General features: G+C 36.5%; 1 protein-coding gene across 2 annotated transcripts in view; it reads right to left on the bottom strand.

The window, feature by feature from the left end:
• The window catches only part of TAFA2 (TAFA chemokine like family member 2), a 392,025-nt gene that overhangs the window by 251,194 nt on the left and 117,926 nt on the right, over positions 1-22,905 (bottom strand). Inside the window, exon 1 of one of the 2 annotated variants that reach the window (XM_045553467.1) lies at positions 253-371. The exons of the other annotated variant lie outside the window; for it this stretch is intronic. The gene's annotated coding sequence lies outside the window, so the exon portion shown is untranslated. Of the gene's footprint in view, positions 1-252; positions 372-22,905 lie in introns of those variants that run through there. 2 annotated transcript variants of the gene reach the window in all.

Below are 22,905 nucleotides of genomic sequence, written 5' to 3'. Positions count from 1 at the left end.
GTAATTATATGTACATCTAGGATATAAAAGATGGTGTATTTTATAGACTTAATCACTTTATTGAAAAATTAGATGAAATCAGATGACAAACAGGGAGTGGGCCACTTTACTGGAGCACTGCAAAACAGTACAAGATTTACAAACCAAGATTATGAATCATGAATTTGAATCTATGACATTATAACTAAAAAGGTGCCAAAGTGTATCTGGAATTTCTTCTAAATTTCCAACAGCAGCAACATACTTTGAGACTCACCAGAAAACAACACAGAGAGAGAATGACAGCATTTTTTACTTCCATACTTTTTCAATTCACCTGAGATGGATAGCTTCACTACTACATCTACTCCTTACTATCTGAACTTGACCTGCTGCCAAATAGAAGGAGAAAAATTGGGCACAGGAAAAACCACAGCCCTTTCCTAAAAACTTCCCACTTACATTTATCTCTCACTCAATTTTTTTCTTCACTGCACATCACCATCTTTATCGCCAGAGGGGTAACTAACCTCAGTTACCTTATTAGAAGGTTTCTAGAAGAGCGAAACAGACGTTTATTAAGACTGTGAGAAGCCAGAAGTGTTGATAAGTTCCAAAATGTCTTTTTGTGTCTGGTTTAATTAGAAGTTTTCCGATATCAGAGTCAGTTGTCTTGCCACGACTGCTTGAAAAGACTCTTTGTTCCTATTTCTCTCACAGGACTCTGATGTGGAGACATTTTCTGCAGCATGCGGATCCCTCCTCCACCCCTCACCCCACGGTAATTTGGTATAATCATCTTTGTCTCCACTAGGAGAATCTAAACAGCTCCACGATCTCAGCATTCATTCTCCCTAGCTTTCTGCACAGACTTGATATACACTACTGGAAATACAGCAGCCCAAAATCCACACAGCATCAGTCACCTGACGGTGCTATGTTAACAGAAAATGAATGATCATAGAGAGTTAGGTGAATGGTTGCCTAGATAGAGACATGGATCTTATCATGCATAACTTCTTTTAAAATGATTTTTGTGACAAACAAGTTAAGGGCAAGATTCTTGCCAAGAGGATTAATGTGCATATTGAGCATACTAAGCACTCTAAGAGCCAAGACAGCTTCCTGAAACGTGTGAAGGAAAGTGATCAGGAGAAGGAAGCCAGAGAGAAAGGCGCCTGGGTTTAACTGAAGCGCCAGCCTGCTCCACCCAGAGCAGCACACTTTGTGAGAAGCAACGGAAAGGAGCCTGAGCTGCTGGAACCTATTCCTTATGAATTCATGGCATAAGATGTGTAAAAAATAAAAGACCCCTGGACTGTAAAAAAAAAATTAAAATTAATTAAAAAATAAAATAAAATGATTTTGTGATAATGTTCAAGGTGCCTATTGCCTGACTAGAGCACAACCTCTGCAGATTGTTTTTACTTTGCAGCTAGATGAAGTGAATGTCCCACATGAGAAACTATTCTGATTTGTACATAATGACAAATACCTGACAGCCTCCTCTCAATATGACATAAATCCCAAAAGAAATGTTATTTTGGACTGTTTGTACTTATAGGAAACAGTTTCTATGTAATATCTATCACCCATATTCAGGCAGAGAGGGTAAAATTTAGCCAAAACATGTTATTGCTGTTGTTTGCTATTACTATTGTAGAAAAATAAAATAAAATGTTTTAATTTGCTTTGCATCACACTTATTAGAGAATAATAAACATTACATATTAAAGGCATCTAATAATGATAAATATGTTTTTATAAGAAAAATTAGAACAATTCAAATTTCATTTTCTAGCTCTGGTTTTTAAAAATTGGTTGTTCCATCTTCATTACAATGCAAACTAGAGTTCTGACCTCAAGAAAAATATATTTAATAAAAAATATTGAGTGCCTACTGTGTGTACTGCAGAGGAACATAAGATAAATAAATAGTTTAGTCAAGACTCTAACTGGTAATACACACTAACACAGCAAACAACCATCCCTGCTTCATTTTTATACCATATATATTTCAGCACATGCAGGAACCCAATCAATGAGGATCATTAATAATTTATATTCCAATGGGGAAAAAAAACTTCCTAAAAATATAATAATTAGAAGAGACTTTTACGTCATCCTTTTTAGATGAACATAAACATTAAACATGAAAAGGATTAATTAAAATGAGTTTATCATCTTCCTGTAACCCTCTGATAAACTACTCATGAAATGGAAAGGTTGCTATGGTATTTATTCTATTTGTGTGATTTCCATTGATCACTTGCTTCAGAGATGGTCTACCTGACTAAATAGACATAAGCACACACAGTCAAAGATATCACATAAAGAGGAAGGAGGAAGGAAAATGACAGCCCTTTGGAGGTCTGCCCTGAAAAGCCCCCCTGCTCGGTCTCCCCACAAGAGGCAACAGGGCAAACCCATGATGGATTTGCTTCCCTCTCACTCATGCGAACTTCCAAGTTTCTTGGTAAATCCTGGAAACAGCCCTTGTCATTACAATAGGATGATCTCCTTACTGATCTGATTTTCTCTTTCCAGCTCCAGCTCCACTTGACCTTTCATGGTGTGCACTTCCTTGTTTGTCTCAAACAGATCTGACTCCTCCAACAGCTGGCAGACAGTGTTCGTTTTGTCCAACTTTGTGTGGGTTCACAGAGGCTTGGATATGGTCTATTTTTTGAATTTGCTGAATAATGCTATTGTTCGGTTTATTCTTTACCTTCTATTTTTAGCAAAGGTTTCCATTTCAAAAGATACTCAAAATTGTGATAAATATTTTGGTGATTTTGAGCTTAAACAAAATGGCTTCAACAAAGAAAAGCATTTAGAATTATAAATTTGCATTTAAATGCCTGACCATGCTGGCAATCACTTATGTGGCAATATCAAACAGCATGAGATAAATCAGAACACAGTTTGAAATTATAGGCCTAACTTACTTGATTTCATAATAATTTTAGAGTCTTTCCTTTAAAAATCAATAGCTCAAAGACATATTTTTTTTCCCCGTAGGAATTCTCTTCTTTTTTTTAATAATTACTCTCCCATGGTTTACAGAATGGCATATATAAAAGCACTATTTCTACAATAATTATTCCTGATTTTTAAATTTAGCTAAACAACATCTGCCTCATATTTATAAGTATAAAATTAGACAAAATCATTGAACTGAAAGCAGACTAATTTAAAATATGTAAATTAAAATTTTCTAGGCTGGACCAAGGATTTGCAAACAAGTTACTATTTTGAACTGCATTTGTGTGATTGCAAGATAAAGAATTAACATTCAACATATAGTTCTTTGGCATAGCCCTAGAAACAGGATAGGAACTAAAAGGATAATATTTACAATCAAACAAATTAATAAACTAGAGTCATGATCACGGGGCAATAGAGTAGTAAGGAGAAAAGCTACTAGAGAAAATTAAATTATCCTCAAGAGAAGTCACATAAATTTAAAACTTCTGAGAAAGTGAAATTTATTGCAACAAAGCAAGAAAACATTCTTAGTTTCTTTTTGTGCTAATGTTATGATTAATAATATTTATGGTTGTGTAATACTTTTCATATAAGAATCCCAAAACAGGTTATTGATTTTTTTCTTACACAGAATACCAATGTTTTCCTACTTTACAGAGAGTTAATTTTTAACCCCTTTTCTGAAAAAAGAACTTCCTACGGGGCATTTTGCCATATGCCAGCTCCTGTCCAAGGTGTATTTTTGTATTCTAAATCTTCTGTGCAGAAAATACTATTCCCATCTTAAAGAAACTGAATTATACAGGGGTTCATTAATTTGTCCAATTTGTCACAGACAGAAAATGGTAAAGCAGAGATTCTATCCAGGTTATCTGTCTGTAGAACTCACGAGCTTAACTGTCATACTTTACTGCTTCGGCACCATCAACCTCTTTAGGAGAACCACAACGCTAGCTCCAGATTTATAAGGTGCCATAGGCTAATCCCCTGATTCCATGTTATCCAATTCAGCCATCCTTTTTCTATGTTAAAGGACTTTGAATCTCCAGCCTGGGTCTTTCCTTCCTAAATCATCTGCGTCAGACTAGTTGAGTTTAATTTTCATGAGGCCATATTTTGGTTGAAGGAAGACAATGCCTCTTGTGTTTTTGCTACAAGAGAGAAAATTCCCGCAAAATTTCTCTGTTAACCTAGAACCACATCAAGCTCTAAAGGAATGTATGCAAAGGCAAATGCGCACACTTTTGTGGATTTAGTCTGGCCTTCTACAGTGGCAAGCTGAACTGGGCTCAATGACCTAGTCTCTCTGGACCAGTGGCAGAAAGATAGTACATCGGCTCCTTCAGAGCGAGTCCCACTCCCTCCTCCTGTCTTTACCCTCCGCACCTTACCTCTCCGTCTGCAGGAGAAAGTGAGCAGGTCTTGGAGAAAGAGCTCTTCTCCTTAAGGCTCAAAGCAGAGACATTTATGAAATAATTCTCAGCTACCAACAATTGAATGCTTACTATGTGGCTAATTCTACAGTCCTCTCTGGCCAACCATGTCAACACAGCATAAAAGAAAACCATTGTGGGAGTTACCAGAATCCATCTTAGCTTACAAGTAAGTTTACACAAATTATATAAACTCAGTTAACTATCCTAAGTTTTCTCTCAACTATTGCTTTAATCATAACAGAAGGCTCTCAAAGCTCCTGACAGCCAGCAGTTGCAGAGTGACGGCAGCCTGAGTGGCCACCTGTTGTGAGGTAGGAGCCAAGAACAAATCTGAGTAAAATCAACTTTGTTTATTAAGCGGGAAAAGGGACATCTGCCATAACAGTCAGTACAACCACCCCAAAGGACAAACTACAGTCCAAACCACCTCCCAGTTCCTGTTTGCTTTTGTCCACTTCTCCTTCACATTTAATCAGGAGTCTCTGCCATTTATTATCTGTACTGTGATGATATGTTACCAAAGCATAATGATTTTCACTTTTACAGCATAGGCTAAAACATGTGTAATCAACAGATCTGTATTAGAAAATTAATAAAAATAGATGTTTTGAAAGACTGAATAATATGTTAAATACTGAAAATGGAAAATGTTCTGACCATATTTAATTATTTTAATTCAAAATTAGGTCACATTTTAACCTTCACGAGTTGGTTTTGAACAATCTTTTTATGTTTGGATTCTAAATGAAATCAGACAAGCTATGTCCAATCATTCAGTTAGGATTTATAATCTGTAAGGGAAACACCCAGTGGCAGTAGGGTTTTGGCTGGTTGAGTTGAATTGACAGGAAAGAAGAAAACCATCAATTACGAAAGACCTAGCATGTGTCTGATGCACTGGACAGATTCACCTGCATGTTATCTTTTTAACACTAATATTATTCTTGTTAGGGAGGTATTATCATAACCATTTTACAGGTAAGAAAATTATATTTCTGAGAGGTTAGCAAACTCATCTAGGGTCATACACATAATAATTAGCAGGTCTTCTGCTTGCAAAGCTGCCAACTCTAGTAAACTATGCACTATATATTAATAGTTTCCATGCCCTATGCCCTAGGAACTTAGATTCATAGGAAAAGGTGGCTAAGTATCAGACAATACGGCAGGACATCCTATATTGACAGGATAACTGTTCTTTTCAAAAAAAAAAAAATGCCAAAACATGTGGACTATACAGGCATGGGAAAGTGCAATCTCCCTGTACTTTTATATCACCTCATTAGTTAAGAATAGGTCAAGGTCTCTCTAGAATAACAGTGAACTGAGGTGCAAAGAGTCCAGTCCTCATTATCATGACCACATAGAAGAACTACGCGTGTGTCTCTCTCATAATCTCTCTCTCTCTCTCTCTTTCACACACACACACACAACCCATGCAGGATTCCAGAGAAGTTTCTAGAGAATCAAGATGAGCATAGCAGCAACACCACAGCAATGTCTGAAAGAAAAAGTGGTCTGAGAATTAACACAGGGCACTGCTTTCAGAGCTACATTTACCTCCTATTGAGGTCTCATCTGGCCTCTCCTGTAAATAAAGAATAATCACAATTATCTATTCCATGATATCATCCAAGTATATTTTAGCAACATAAGGGCACACAATTTAACCTATAGGAAGAATGCACAATGACCATTCCTGCCACCCTTCTCTTTCATCATCTGCCACAGAGAAGGAAAAGCCCAGATAGGGTCAAAGACACACTGGAATCCTTGGGGAAACCCAAAGATAGTGGTCAGAGTAGGATGCCTGACACTGAGACTAAGGGGGAGCTGCAATTATTGGTAATGACAAGGGTATGAGCAAAGAAGTGTTTAACCAAGGTTGGAAGATAGGATCATGGAGGAGTCCTAGGAACTGAGAGGGTATTGGAAGGATCGTCGATGTATTAATACATATTTAAATGGCCAAGAATTAAGATAGAGGAGAAATATGGGAGAAAGTGAGAGGAAGCCACAAGGGGAACTGCTGAGAAATGAGGAGAGAGGACCTGAGGGCTGGTAGCAAGACAAATAAGAGAGGTTTAAGGGAGTTTAAGAGAAAGGCAAGAGTATGGTCTGAAAACAGCAATGAGGAACAAGGAAGACATCCATCTTACTCTCAAGCCTAGTGAGATGAAGTCAAGTTATAGCAGAAAAAACAGCCACCTCTTACCAAGCTTGCAGTGAAACAGCAACCTGAGGGACAGCCAGTTGTCAGAGCAAGCAAATAAAAGGAATGTCCAGAGAAAAGTCTGAAACTATAGCAGATTTTGCTAATAATGGTTCATGGACTCTAGAAAGCATGAGGGAGGGGAATGGAGGTCTAAGGAGACAGAACAGAGAATGGACAGAGGCTGAAATAATTGCACTAGGAAACATGGTGGGGTGTGATCTAGGAAACTGAGAGTTTTAACTGACTGACTTAAACAAGAGTAAGGACGCAATGAGATCTGTCCCAACAAATTCAAAGCAGATGATGAAGGTGAGGCTGAGTTTCAGCGGTAGGAGGAATAGGTTCCTGAGGCTGCCTCCTCACCCTCAATGATGCAGGTAAAAGGCACAGGGGAAGTGTGGGCTTAGTCTCAATGCACATCCAGTCCTGACTACAATCCTATGTAGGTACTGTTATTATTCCCATTTTACTTATTAAAAAGAGCATGAACGAGTTAACTCTACACTGTACTTAAAGCTCCAGGGTAAAAGAGTCATGGACTATAAGAGCTGAGTTGTTCCTTAATTTAGGGAGAAGATTCTGTACCTACAGTAAAGACAGAAGTTGCAGAGCATGAAAACCAAGGGGTGGGCCCAGTATGAAGGGACCAAGGCCTTCTTGGCTACTAAGAAGGCCTTTGAAGGCCAGGCTCATGCCTGTAATCCTAACACTCCGGGAGGCTGAGGTGGAAGGATTGCTTGAAGCCAGGAATTCGAGACCAGCCTGTGCAAAAGCAAGAACCTGTCTCTATAAAAAAATAGAAAAATTAGCCGGGCCTGGTGGTACCTCCCAGCTACTTGGGAGGCTGAGGCAGGAGGATAATTCAAGCCCAAGAATTCGAGGTTGCAGTGAGCTGTGATGATGCCACTGCACCCAGTCTGGTGACAGAGCAAGATCGTGTCTCAAAAAAAAAAAAAAAAAAAAGGCCCTTGAGGCCAGATAAATCTACAGAAAAGTATAAAGAATGCACATTTGCCTGTGCATATACACCGTGAGAACTTGGGGATTACAAATTTAGTAGTCAACTATACTGCAAATTTCTCTCTTTCAACAAAAACCCTAAGATCTCTATGTTCCAGAATGGTGCCAACTCCAGTGAGATATAGATATATATATATAGGTATATATATATTATAGCATTTGAACCATAATTCAAATATTTATAGTGGTCTACTTTATTGTTAGTCTTTTTTTTTTAATTTTTGAGTGCACTCTAATATTTTTAGGATGCCTTTTCCAGGCCAATTTAGTTTCTTATCTGACAAGTAAAATATATCTAGTATTTTATGAGGAATGTTGTGAGGAGACAAAAAGTTAATTCTTCTTAACATTAGTAGAGATTTTAATTAGGCCCTGCTTGCCTTCTATTATCAGACTGCGAAAATATGGTCCATAACTTAAATAACATTGAAAATTTGGCTGTTAAGTGTGCTTAAAAAGCAGTTATTGATGGCACAGTACCAACCTGGAAATTTATAGCAAGCATTAGTCCAAGAGGTCTATGGTGAATGATGAATTACAAACATCTCTATAGGTAATTCTAACAACAAAATAATATTCAAAATAGGAAGCAGGAGGATATAGATATGATGAGGAAAAAACACACCTGAGAGAGGGTACAGGACAGAACTTCATTAAGTAATGTGATCTTTCTCAATTCCATTCCACCCAAAATTTCTCTGCTGGAATCCAGTTACACATATTGGCATTAATTGGCATGCACATTCGGATTTAATCAAGCTTTGCCAATATCTCTGACGACAGTTCTGAGAACCATTTTGCAAATCAAACATATGTGAAAAGGTTATAAGGAGTAAAAAGCATTATGTTTGTGCTAATAAATGTATCTGTAATAATAATTTAGTATTATTCCTATTCAGACTACTATGAAGTGTATACAACCTCAGGACCCTATGGCATGAAAAATTGGTAATCATATTACCTGTCAGATTTTTTTCATTGTTTAAGTTTTTTTTTTCAAAAAAACAACCCTCCTATAAGACTTCTTGATGCATTAATAAAAAAATCCTGTGGTTTCTTTTTAAACAAGGAAAAAACAGCAAACATGGTTGGAGCTACTTATATTTATGGGCATCAAGAGTGTTGTTAGCTTCTCTTACTCTATATTAATCAAACAGAGACAGAGGAGTGTGTGAAGTTTCCCATATTCTTCTATTTATCTAAAAAAATAAGATCAGAAAAGGAAGCACTATTCTCACCTAAGAATATATCCTCCCCTACAGCCATGATTCGCATTTCCTCATGGATTTTTTTATGATTATTATTCTACCCTCAGGGGATTCAGAGAGTAAATAAAAATTTATGATCCAAACCTCAGTCTCTTCCTCTCCCCCAGCTGAGGATCTGCCCTGCAAGGAAACACATACATGCACTGCCAGCCCACCCACACAGCCGTGTCAGACTGGCACCTGGAAAGTTATTCTGTCCTGTCGGTGGAGCAGGACTGAGCTCAAGCTGTTACCCTTGCTTTTCAAAGGCTGGAATTATTGTGAGTTATATCACCCTTTGTCAGAAATATCACCCTTCCTGTGTCTCCTTATGAAACACGACCACATGCCCACTCACACTGTGGGGTTTTTCATGAACACACATATATTCCTGAGGGCTAAATGTCCAAGAACTAAGAACTTCCCAAAACCCTAGGATCGGGAAATAGACAATCATTAAAAATGGCTTTCATTCAATGTTGATCACTGAAAGAGAAAATATTAGCCCCTAAGAAAGAGGTTTGCTTTTTATAATTCTGCACCTTTTTCCTCTATTTGATAAGATCCCAAAGACCCTACTCCCTAGACAAAAGTTTCCTTTCATCAAAGAGAGTTAATGCCCCAAGAAGAGGGTAGAGTCTCCAACAACACTGTCATTATCATCTAATTCTTTATCCATTCCTAATTGCTAGCCCAACACCAAATGACTAGCAAAATAATTTCTATTAAGGATTCTGTCATAATATGAAGAAAATTCTTACAGGTGTCATGATGCATATCACCAACCTATGAATAGGTTGTGTAACAACTGTTCTTATGAGAGTGTTTTTACCTTGAGATGCATATTCCAACAAATTCACTGGTTTAAATTATGGTTCTCTGGCTGGTCTATAAAAATCTTTGAACCATTATATTATATATCTAGGCAAAGTACAAATAGAACTATTTCACATTTGTTTCACTATTAATTAGAGTATTGTTTCTATGGAAAAATGAATACAAAGTTTTATATTTATTTTAGGCTGAGCCATAGAAAATGCAATGTTTGTAGGACAAAAACAGCTGAATATCAGCAGTTTCATATGGTTCAACCTGATCCATTCATTGAAGAAGCCTTAACGGAATAATATGCCCAAGATAGAAAGAGACTGGGGGGAAAGATGTGCAAGACATAGTTTTGCATTTATAGATCATCATATCCAGTGAACACATAAAGGGGTATAATAGGTACATGGCATTATAAGCAGCAATTTGATGCATTTTGACTCAAGGAAAACTAAAAACAGACCATGTGTTTTTTTTATTACGGAGCAGTGTAAGCAGCAGACATCTTCACCTTGAGCCCAGCCCCAACCCCACTCCCTAAGGAACAGGATGGAGCTCACACACCACCTGGCAGATAAACCACACCAACAGGAGTCAAATGGTTATTATTAGACTAACCTGCCTCAGAAAGGGCCAATAAGTCAGCTCATGCTCTACAAACGTACTCATGTATCATGGTCTATAATTCAAAGTGTCATATTACTCTCTTTAACTGTAATGCTCATTCTAATTTGTTTCAGGTAATAAATAGATTAATCAATTTAATAAGGATATTCAGTCTGTTTTCCATCTGAAAAATCTAGAGCACACACACCTCTGCTTTGTGTAGGCTGCGTAATTACCCTAACTACATCTGACCAAGTATATATTAGACAGGAAGTCAAGCAGCATGTTTAGATCACAATATGATCCCTTATTCCCAACCCCAAAATTACCTTGTTAATCTTCAATTTAATTTCTCACAGCTTTCTCCATAGTCACTAGTATGTTATATTAATATTTTTAAACTCCTATGAAATTATACCTTTGGGAATTAAATGATATAATCTTAGAATCCAGTCCAGCTTGGACATAATTTTAAAAAGTTAATCACCTTTCTTAATATAAAAGAAATATTCATTAATTTTTTAAGAATCAAAAAATGCAAAAATAAAGGATAAATTTAAAGTCATACATAATTGAGGTGAGGGAGTAGAATAAAGAGCATGAAATAGTAATTTTTAAAAAGGGTGCCTTTACATTTGTTGTATCAAAATAACCACATCCATATTCTACTTTGCCTATAACTACTATATAAAACTATATATGATTAATACCAGATATTAATTTAAATAGAAATTACTTATAAATTTAGAGGAGAGAAGTCATCTATGTGTCAAAAATAGTAATGGGTCTAATTCTTTGTAAATCACTGTCACATACATCATCTTACTTGATGACTCATTCATTGAAGAGACATGCATTAAGTGACTACCAAGTGTGAAGAACTATGCTGGCCACTGAGGATACAGCAGTGAATACTACCTGCTGTCCTGAAAATTATATTCCAATGGGAAAGATAAGATATGAACAACCAATTACACAATGAATTATTTAATTAGAAATGTTAATAAGGTCCAAGACACAGGAATACATGGTGCTTTAAGAGGAAGGGGACTCTAATCTAGTGGAAGAAGTCTGGAAAGCTTCCTTGAGGAGTGCTATTAGCTGAGTGATGAAAAATTCAGAGTTAATTCCTACTAGGCAAATGAAAGAAGTGGGAAGAGGGTCCATGAAGGGAGAGCCACAAATACAAAAGCCCTAATATAAAAGGAGCAGAGGCTATGCAAGGAACACAAAGGAAGCCAGCGTGCCTTGAAGTGGAGAGTGTGAGGGGAGGGGAGCCGAAAATGAAACTGGTGAAGCAGGGAGGGGCCAGACACCCCAGGACAAGCATTCTGAACTTCAGAGCTATTGACAGTAGGATTCAATGATTCTTCATTGCAGTGACCTGTCCTGAATATTGTAGGATGGTTAGCAGCTTTCCTGGCCTCTACCCACTAGACATCAATAGCATCCCTTCCCCACCCTCACTGTGAGAACCAATTATGTCTCCAGGCTTTGCCAAATGTCCTCTTGGGGACAAAATCACCCCTGATTAGGAACCACTGCCACAGGGCCTTATAGATGATGTCAATAAATTATGCTTAAAGCAATAAGATGATGTTGAATACTTTAAGAAAATGAGTCATTTTCCAAATAATCTGGGTAGGACAAGAGGAGATTAAGGAAAAGAGTGAAATTCTACAGCTGTCAGAGAAATGAAAGCTCTCCAAGCCTACAGAAGAGAAGGCAGGTCAGTAGGTCAACCACTGCCAAGATATTCTGAATTAGGTAACACTGGAGCAGGGCCACCAGTCTTGTATTTCCCCCTTGTCCGTTCATTTATCTGAAGTTAGACTGCAGGGCCTTTTGCACACTTGTGTCCACCATTCAGCCTGGCAGTAATGGCTGTTGGGGAATTGTGGGAATTCCAATATGCATACTGGGGAAGGGGTGGAAATAATTGTAGATGGAGATTATTAAAATATAGAATATGTAGCAATGATTATACATTATCTTCCTTTCAGGATATAACATAAAACTAGCAAATCAAATATCAAAACCAAAGCAAATATCAAATACTGAAATTGAAGAAGTTGTACCACCAGAGGCAGTTATTCTCTTTTTTAGTAGAAGTCTCATGGCTGTACTAACTAGAGACCTTTATTGGTTAGAACAGAAAGTCAGTCAACTGTCTCCATCCTTGTTAACTGAGTTGCTTCTGCTCTTTAGGATAAACATGAAGTCTCTCACTGAGGTTTCTTTCTATTCCAATTCTGCTGCATTGTTATTTTTATTTTAATGAGTGTTTGGAATGTATTTATTATGTAATTTAATGGCAATAAGTAAGGTAAATCTAGATGAACTCCTAAACAGTTGCTACGTACACCCGTATTTAGAATAAGAGAAGGGAATATTTTCTACAGTGACCAGGTGAGTGTTTATTTTACTTAGTGCCTCTGCCTCCAGCCTTCATCTTTCTCTCTCTTGTTTGTTTCCATGTGTGGGCTCTGCCAGTGAACTTACTGTTCTTTCTCCATCTGTGCTCACAAATATTACCCATCTGTGCAGGATGAGTTTCATTCAAACCAATAACCAAGAAGCAAGAGCCAATGTCCTTAAACATACTGGAATGAATGAACACTACCAGCCGAATCCCTTTGACCCAGGAAATAGGTTAAGTCTTCAACAGCCAAAGCTGTCATTAAATTATTCTCACTTGAGTTCTGCCAGCAAGTTTCAGGCAAATTCCTGATTTTTTAAAAATTACATAATTCTTAATTCACTCATGTAACAAGTAAATAACATACACCATGCCTGCTTCTAAATTCATGAACTTTGGTAGGCATCAGATTGACCTACACTGCCTGCTATAAATACATATGCCCAGGCCCCACTACAGACTTACAGAATAAGACTCACCAGAGATAGGGGCAGATTATCTGTACTTTTAACAAAATCCCCAAGAGAACTTGCATACCAAGTTCTGATGCACACCAAAATTTAAAAATAACTAGTGTATGGACTAGAGCAATAATTGGCAACAATCATACAATTATTAATTGGTTAAGGATAAATATAAGTGACAACATAAATTATTTTACTCTAGACAGATGATTTAACAGTCTCTTCTACTAGATTAAAATCTCTTTGGAGGAACAATATATCTTAATGATCTTTATAGCCCAGATCCAGTTATATGGCAGTTACTCAATAAATTTTACAAAAATAAATAAAGACATGAATATCCATATATATGAATATCTACTGTAATCAGTTTTCTCCTTCCATTTTTATTTAAGAAAACTTCTATACTGCATGATCTTGTTTATAAATGGAATCTTAAAAAAAATGTTGAATATCCAGAAATAAAGAATAAAACAGTGGTTACCAGGAGCAGGAGGTGGGAGGAAATAGGGAGATGTAGGTCAAGGATACAAATTATCAAATATGTAAGATAAACTAATCTTGTGATCCAATATACAACATGATAACTACAGTTAATAATATTGTATTATATTTGGGATTTAATATAATGCTAAAAGAGTGGATTTTAGGTGTTCTTAGCACAAAAAAGAAGTAACTATTTGGGATGATAGATATGTTAATTTGCTTGACTATGGTGACTATTTCACTATCTATGTGTCTATCAAAACATCATGTAAACCTTAAAGATACAGTCAGTCCTCTGTATCTGCAGGTTCTGTCTGCAATTCAACCAATGGCAGATTGAAAATATTCAGAAAAAAATAAAAAATAACAATACAATAAAAATAATACTAATAAAAATGCAGTATAACAACCATTTACATAACGTCAACATTGTATTAGGAATTATAAGTAATGTAGCAATCATTTAAAGTATACAGGAGGATGTGCATAGTTTATATGCAAATATCACACCATTTTATAATATATAAAAGACTTGAGTATCTGCAGATTTGGGTATATGAGGAGGGGTCCTAGAACAAATCCCCCCCAAGAGATAACTGCATACAATAAAATTTTTAAAAGCAAAGCTTCTAGACATAAAAAGGAAGAAAAAAAGTGAAACACCATGACCTTCACTTTGTTTGATCACTTATAAATGCTATGCAAGAAAGTACAACATATCAGGGTCCCAGGAAGGAAATCCATGTTTCACATGTTTCACTCGTCCACCTTTTCCACCAAGAGTGCATTTTAAGTCTCAATTTTTAAAAGAAATGGAACTAAGCCCTGTTATACATGATAGTCATAAAATTCTTGGGAAGAAATTAGATAACTCCCAACCCCCTCGCCCAGTCTCCCTCATACACCACATTTGCTGATCTGACGGCTCATCATTGCATTATTCTTGCAACATCTGCCTCTGTATCTTTTTAAAGCCAGCTTAACAGTTTCTGTCCTTGCCACAAGTGACCCACACACAAAAAAAATTCTAGCGCTTACACTGGATTTATGATATCAGTATCTGAAATGCAGGGGAAATGCAGACTCAGAATTATCAATGTACAGGTACAAAAGCATCCATCCATTGGTTTGTAATGATATACAAATTTCATGCATATAACATTTGGCATGTTAAACTCTAAGCACCTTATACTAGTTCTCTATTTTATTTATTCTGAATCTGTCCAAAAATGACAAATGTTTTCCTACTTACAGAGCACTCCATGAAAACTGCTGAGTAAGGGCACTAGAATAAGTTCTTCATTCCCAATAAATCACTATAATTTATGTTGCACATGTCCTCATGGAGAGGATAATAAGAGGCTGATGTGCATAACATATTTCCTCAAAAAAAAAGACATTCCACTGGGTTCTTACTCACTCTGGACATGCAATTGTAAAGCAGAAACTTGATGGTTGAGAGCAGAGCATTAAGCAATGTTGAGAGAGATCAGTTGCCAAATGGAGCTTAGAATAGGACTTTTAAAGGTAACTTAGATAAAATTAATGTTACATCACCTCAATATCAATGCTGCCTTTGTAATAAGTATGCCTGGGAATACTGCTAAGAACTCAAGGAAGGGGAAATTAAAAGCGAGAGAGGGCTCTTCCACCCGTTGCATGAACAGTCCTGAAATGCATATACACTTGTACAATAAACTCATAAACCCCACCATTGTCACCAGGGCAGATATCCTCAGTGATTTGTGCATACCCAATCAAATTCAGTACTTCTCAACCTGCAGCATGCATAAGAATCACCTGGAGAACTTAAAACAGATACCTGGGCACTACCCTAGAGATTGTGATTCAGCAGGTTGAAGAGAGGCCGAAGCATTTGCATTTTCAAAAATCTCCCAGGTGATGCAAATGCTGCTGATCTATGGAGCACACTTTGAGTGACATTCTTCCAGTTGATATTTTCTGATTTCTTTTACACCTCAGGGTTGCTTCTGGGTGTTTATTTTAACCTGGTCAACTAATGCTGAGGGGAAACACACTGGGGGATTTGGCATGTATTATACCACTCTGAGCCCTGCATAAATAAACATCTGTGATGTTTAGACTGCTAGAATCACCAGAAAGTGAAATAAAGGCAGGGTCCAATGTAAGACAGTCTGACTCCAAAGACCACATTCTTTTCATTACACCACAGATGTCATTAAAATCACCAAGTGGGTAAGATCACTTAGGGAGAAAGAGAGGACTCAAAAGAGGCTGAGGTCAGAACCTTTGGGAATACTAATTGCTGTGGGTTGAATTGTGTCCCCTCCCCAAAAAAATATGTTGGAGTCCTAATCCCTAATACCTAAGTCCCAACCTCACTTGGAATAGAGTCTTTACAGAGGTGATCAAGATAAAATGAGATCGGTAGGATGAGCCCTAATCCAATATGAATTGTTTCCTTACACAAAGGGGAAATTTGGACACAAACAGAAGACAACGTAAAGACACACAGAAGGAAGCCATGTAACTAGAAGCCAAAGAACAATGATTGCTAGAAGCTAGAAGAAACAAGGAAGATTCTCCTTGAGAACCTTCAGGGACAGCAAGTCTGTGCAGACACCTTCACTTCAAACTTCTGGTCTCCACAACTATGTTACAATACATTTCTGTTATTTAAGTTACCCAGTTTTTGGTACTTTTTTATAGCAGCCTTAGGAAACTAATACACCAATATTTACAGGAACAAAAGGAAGTACTAGCAAAGGAAGCTAAGAGGCCATGTTTAAAGGGGGAGGAGTGCTATACCACAGGACCCAAGAGGGAAGCAGTCAGACTGAATTTAGATTAAAGGGAGACATGTAAGAATTTCACAGAAATTTCCTAAGTAATTATTTTCCCTCTAAAATGACCTTTCTGATTAGGTGAACAACTTCAACTGGACATGTGATTAGGAAATCTCAAACATTTTTGAGCATTTGAGTTTTTAACAGGAAAGAATAATAATGAACTCACGTATCTAACAGAACCTTATTATTCAGAATGATTTTGTCATGTATTTTTAAAACAATCTGATAAAGTTGGCAGTATCTCCATTGTTTAAATCAGAAACTGAAGCTAAGAAAGAATTGTTTACAAGAAATTATAAACATGCAGGCATTATTTTATTAATTTTCCTTGTCTAATATTTACAGCACTCTGAGGGAAGTGTCTTATCTACCTTTCACAGGTCAGGAAACATAGAAATGCTAGGTGAGTTGTCCAAGATCAGAGGTTTGGTAACTTAACATCTGTTGCTCCCAAAACTCATGTTCCTTGCATGACACTATACCTGGCCCCCTGTGGACTATTGAACTCCATGAAATAATTATTAAAATGAGAAAGGTACTAAAAGTGGTTTTATTAAACTATAGCTTTATAACCTCATGGAAATAGTCAAAAGACATTTATCTGAGAAAATTTACTTATAAAGTGGCTGAAGAAACCTTCACGTAAAGGTAATCAGAGTTTATTGCTGCCAATATAAACTATTTTTCCCACAAACATATTAGCAAAATGGCTTTTCTAGTCAAGTGAACAACTTTGACTGGATTCAGGAAATCTCAAGGCAGAATTTGGAGGTCACCATCTGAATCACATGTGTACTTATTCCTCTCCTTGAAAAAAAAGTAGAAAAACATCTCGAGACACAAACCATATGGTACATTACAATATCGGATTTAAGCATTTTTATTAACATCATGTTTTCTTGCTACACTCAAGATTAAATAAAGCTTTATGGTTTAATAAAGATTCCTCACAGGACTAGAGGATTTTTTTCAAAGTCTATCCTACTTCATTTTAAGGCAGTTTTTCATTCCGCTGTAAATTCTAAAAGAAGATTTCAATATTGCTTAAAACACAAGAATACAGAAGAGCAAATGATATAGCATCATTTTTATTATTAAATGTTTATTTTCAGAATCACAGAGCTATAAAGAATCTCCAAGAGGCATTTAATTTATCCACGTAGTCTCAATACTGTATATAAATGCATTTAAAAACTGATTAGGATGGAAAGTCTCTAAGACAGCTGCCTCCATTGTGGCATCTGCTTCGTATTTGAAGGGAATTCTCAAGACAGCAGGAAGTCCTTCACGGGGAGTTCTACCTGTTCTCAAGCTCTTATCTCCCCACAAAAAAAAAAGCACTTGAAGGCTCAACTCTGCCCAGTGTCCAGGCCAATCCTGATTTTGTAGAGGAATACCATGAATAGTTCTGGCCCAAAACTCAGCTTCAAAGAGAAACAGCATAAAGTCTCCTTGTCTGCTAATCCAGTTCAGGTGCTTGCGCCCAAATTCTGATCATCTGGATTAGTCCTAACATCTGCAATCAAGTCTGTTTTTTTTATTTGGGTAATATGTGTAAGGCATGTACTTCTCCAAAATTGAGACTTTACTTTCATCTGGCTAGTGTCCCTGCTGGAGTAGAGTCTTGCCCTGAATTCTATTCTAATGGCTGAAACCTTGCAAGTGGATGAAGAGTTTCTTTGGCACTACCAGTCTACATGTCGGCCTGGAATCCTAAGTACTTGCATTATATTACTTTACCTTACCTATCAAAACATTTATAACTCCATGATGAGCCTATATTTTGTCTGTTACTATACATTTTTATGATGTGCCTTGCATATCATCAACTGTATTGAACCACATAAATCATCTCAATGCCCGTTCCATTCCAATGAAGTAGCCTTTAAGTATAATCTATCCTGCCGAGGTTAATTGCACTACTCCTTCCCAATCTTAAACAAAATCTATGATGGCAACCACTTCTTGGAGCTGCCCTAAGGCAGAATTGTCAGCACCTTGTGTTTCCTCTCCTTCTTTAGGATACTCATCAACAAAACATCATAATTTCTACAGATCTCAATATTTTTATGAAATAAAAAGTTTATCCTCAAAAAAACAGGAGATAGAGATGTCAATCATAAGTGATAAAGACAGAAGTAACATTGATAAGCAGTTATTTTTCATTCTTATAATAGAAATTTAAAATATGTCATTCTAATTAACAATATTTTAACGTGTGTATTAAATCTTGCTTTATTTCAGAAAGATTAATAATAGTTTCCTTTAACTAAAATTATAATGGTAATTGAATGCCAAGAATTAGTTACATACATCTTTAAATTTTACTTGTTGGTATCTTGTTTTGCTTCAAGTAATTTTAGAAATGTGTCATATATTAAACATTTTACAAGGAGTCTAAGTTCTTCAAAGGAAAGAACTATGTCTTGCATATAATGTGATAGCTCTATCCTATATTTAAATCCACAAATCCCCACACATTGATTAAAACCACATGCTGGGGCATTTTATTGAGATTTGTAAAAGCTTTGCTGGCATTAGATTGAAGGCTGTGTTAACAATTATGATAACTATTTTGGAAAATTAAAATAAACAAAGGAAAGCACAGAAAAGTTACAAATGGCACTTGTTTAACACTCTAAAGCAGATATAATCCTCTTCAATTCAAAAATCTATTAATTATTCATGATGCTTATTAAGTGTTCTACACAATTTGTAAACTTTTTTTTTAATCTTTGAAATGCATACTTTCGGATACAAAGTATGTGAGAACCCACTAACAGTATTATCCAAAGCTTCTGTATCTTCTTTCTGAGAAGCAAAAGCATCAGTGGATGTTGAGAAACTGTAATTTTTTTTTTCTTTTGAGATATCAGGAAAAACTCAGATTCCAAAATCCCCTCCTCACGTATTTCCTGTTGTTTGAATTGCCTAGAGTTTTTTTGGTTTAAATTCTTAATACTAGTAAAATTGGCAACAATCTGGGTGTTTTAACTAACATATTAAAGCTGCTATCATTTTTATACAACTTAGGGCAACAAAAGCTCTATAATTACAGATAAAGTGGTAAGAGGAAATGGAACATGAGGATACCAGCAATAGGAGTCTGGGAAAGAGACCACCAAAAAGAGCAAAGGCATCAGATTCTGGACACAAAACAAGGCCAAGCATGTGTATTTCCCACAAGTAAAGAAAACCTAAATAACATGGGTTCTGGCTTACACCAAGAAGGCAACAGCGTGGCACATGCCAACAGAACCAAGATTAGTAAACACTCAGGTGCCAAGTGATTTCAACTCAGACCTCTTCTCTTCTTATTTGGCTCCACTGTCTGCTTCCACCCGGCTGGTAAGTAAACAGTCTTTAGCAGGCATTATTCTCCTTGCCAAACAACTTGGGGGCCAATTAGTTTTGGAAAAGTCCATGAGAACTAGAGTCTTTCATCTTTACCTTTCTTCCTTTTTAGGTACTGCTATCCAAATGCTGGTTTAACAGCTGAGCTGAAAATCTTTCCCAGGTACGATGGAAAGAGAAGGCAAGCAATCAATCTTTTGCAAGTTTCCAAATCATGTGAGAACAGAATAAAACCTAGGATGGGCAGGATGATTTCTGCTTCTCCTCAAATTTGGCACAAAAGCATCTCCATCTGTGTTTCTTGGGCCCTTTGAAAAATCATTGTACCTGATATTTTAAGGCCCCAGATACCAGAGACAACACTCCTTTGAGGAGGAAGAGCAGACTGAACCATCGACTGGGTATAGCGATGGGTTTCTTTATGGAAGGACCTAACTAGCTTATCTGGCAGACATCTGAGGCACAGATACTTTTCACCTAATGTGGATACAGCCTAAGTCCCACAGAGTAAGAAATAAGAACATAACTCTGAGAAAATATAAGCTCCTACAAATTAAATTGAATTCATTCATGCTCCAGCTGCCTTGTTCATTTCCAACGTTTTTTATGCTGATAACCTCCCTCCCAACTTCTCTGTTCATGCTTGGGTTCATACATTCTCTTAATCTGTTAATTACCTGTAATAGTTATTCATCAAATACTATATGCTCTGGGTTGGAATCTACCCAAGAAATAAAAAAAAAGTTTCATGCTGTTCTAAGAATAATTTATAAGAGGCAAATCTAGATTTCATCATACAATGCACATAGGATACTTCCCAGGGAGATATTACTGTTAAAACAAAGCTGCTCATCCCTTTCTTTCAAAGCAAAATAATGTTGATTCTGAAATTTTAAGCCCAAAAATAAAACATTCAAAAACAACAAAGTATTTATGAGAAAAGATGTTATACTTTCAAAATTATGCTCTATAAACTTTTGCCATGTCTTATATTAGAAAACATCAACCTAATGCTGAAGTGCCAGGTATTAACCTGGGGCTATTTTACATGTTCTTGTTTTTAAAGATTGAGGAATACTGTATGTGGAGAATCTAAATGACATTTTTCCTTTTCCCTCTCCCCTGACCCAAATCAATCAAATTACAATGGCTACCCAGAACAGTATGAGGGAAACCTTATCATTCACAACATATATAGAACAAACAGCAAGGAGGCTTCTCTAACCAGCATTGCATGCAGAGAGTCAACAAAAGACAGGAAAGAATACAAACTGCCTGCTGTAAGAAAGACCAGAGCAAGAGATCTGAGAGCTAATAGAGAACTTAAGAATAAGAACTGTGATCCAAAGAAAATCTGAGGGAAAACAAGATGAATGGAGAAATCAGAAAGGAAGAAAACTACCTAGAGAAATAAAAGGCCCCAGATAGACAAGGATACAAAGGTCAAAGTAGCCCATTGGCCATAATGATGGATTCGGAAAGCAATAATTCCATAATTTGCTCTTTAAAAACTAAAACTGGCTCCAAAAGATTAAAGTATGTTTTTGATACTATTTGACCCCAGAATTCAACCTGCTCCCATGTTTGCTGTATATCAGAGCTAGAAAAATGAGTCGGGATAAGTCAGTTCCTGTGCTGATTTATTGCTATCCAATTAGGAAGCTCTTGGCTCACTGATCAGAAACAAAGATTAAAGGAAAAAAAAGATACTATAAAAGCTAAAACTTCTGCAATCTTCTATCTCAACTGACTACACAAAAAGATATGCAGAACCTAATTTAGTATGGGTTATAAATCACTGCAAGTGCTGAAGGAACAAAAAAACAGATGCTAACATTTAAACATGTTTCTTCTGGATTTGATGTATTGTTATCTCACTGATAAAAATATTTTTAAATGAAGCTTAAAATGCCCTTATTTTTACTGTGTACACAGATCATATTCAATGCAAAACAATACTTATGTAAGTAAAGAATATTTATACCAATGTATAATACTGTATAAATTTGAGTAAATATTGTTGCTGTAATTGTTATTTGGCCTGCTTCATTCTAATAGCTGATGCCTTACTAAATCAGCAAAGACATTGGTCAGGATCAATACATGAATAACTAACACCATGTGCCTGAGGGATTTGTATTGGTCTAATGGTTATTCGACAGATTACTGCTCTGTTCATTAGGAGATGTTAATATTTCAACAAAAATAACTTGCAAAATCTCAGGAATTTTAAGGTATAATTCATTTTTTTAGAAAATAGAAAATGCATGTAGAAAAACTATGTCTGATTTCAAATCAAAAGTGTAGTTTCTTGTATCTCAAACAAGAAGCAGTACAATTAATCAAAGTATGCGCCTAAACTATTGACACAGTTTTGCCATCTTAACGGTAGTTTATTTATGCCAGCAGCAAAGAAGCCTGGAGAGCAAGTGGTGAAGAAATTGCAAAAGGCGTTTTCCATAGCTTATTGAGAATTGAATATTTTTCCTTGGAAGAAGTGGTCCAAAGTCTGGAAGAAGTGGTAGTCAGTTGATACAAGGTCTGGTGAATATGGTGAATAACAGAGAGTTTCCAAGTCCAGCTTCTGTAGTTTGAGCAGAGTTGTTTGTACAACATGTGGTCGAGCATTGTTTTGCAAGAGGATTGCCCTGTTTCTATTGACCAATCTCAGCTGCTTAATCACAAGCCTCCTCATCATTTCATCCAACTGGCTTCACAACTGGTTGACCAAGTTTCATGAAGCTATAGTGGATAATGCCAGGGCTGGACCACCAAATGCACAAAATTAGCTTTTTTGTTGAATATTTGGTTTTGGACTGTGTTTCAGTACTTTATTTTTATCCAGCCATTGTGCTGAACACTTGTGATTGTCAAAAAGAATCCATTTTTCATCACATATAACAATACGGTGTAAAATGGTTCACCTTTATGTCGTGACAGCAAAGAAAGGCAAGCTTCGAGATCATTTCTCTTCTGATGCTCATTTAATTCATGCAGAACCCATCTATCTAGCTTCTTTACCTTGCTGATTTATT

This window comes from Lemur catta, chromosome 6 (assembly GCF_020740605.2).
Source record: "Lemur catta isolate mLemCat1 chromosome 6, mLemCat1.pri, whole genome shotgun sequence".
NCBI classification, from domain to species: domain Eukaryota; kingdom Metazoa; phylum Chordata; class Mammalia; order Primates; family Lemuridae; genus Lemur; species Lemur catta.
The sequence above is the reverse complement of the archived record's forward strand: the minus strand, read 5'-3'. Positions and strand labels throughout refer to the sequence as shown.